This window comes from Sesamum indicum, linkage group LG3, assembly GCF_000512975.1.
Source record: "Sesamum indicum cultivar Zhongzhi No. 13 linkage group LG3, S_indicum_v1.0, whole genome shotgun sequence".
In the NCBI taxonomy this organism is placed as follows: domain Eukaryota; kingdom Viridiplantae; phylum Streptophyta; class Magnoliopsida; order Lamiales; family Pedaliaceae; genus Sesamum; species Sesamum indicum.
In genome coordinates this window covers 2,914,162-2,914,591 of record NC_026147.1, presented here as the reverse complement: position 1 = coordinate 2,914,591, position 430 = coordinate 2,914,162, and positions in this window count along the sequence as shown.

Here is a 430-nt window from a genome sequence, read left to right as displayed (position 1 = left end):
TAACTATCTCATTCGATATACAATTTAAAATCCACGTTGTGACCATACTATCAACGCGGATCCATTGTTTCAATATGCATCAGTTGCATTTGGTTTCAAGGTTACGCCGTTGATAAATCCTAATTTCATCTTGGCACGCAGCGCTTGTTTAATAACATAGCTCCAACTAAGGTAGTTGTGCTTCGTTAGGAGTGTACTTACGAGAATCATACCAGGGTGATCTGAACTGTGCAACTGCAAGGCTTCTGGCATCTGTTGTCTATTTTTATTGCTTTCCTCTGTCCTCATCGGCATCGACCTGCGACTACTTTCTGCTACATCCGCCATTATAGCTGCTATCTAGATTTACGGATACACTGTTTGTAGTGTATCTCCTTAACGGCCCCGGTATGCAGAGAGCTTCAAATGAAGGCTCTGATACCACACAGAA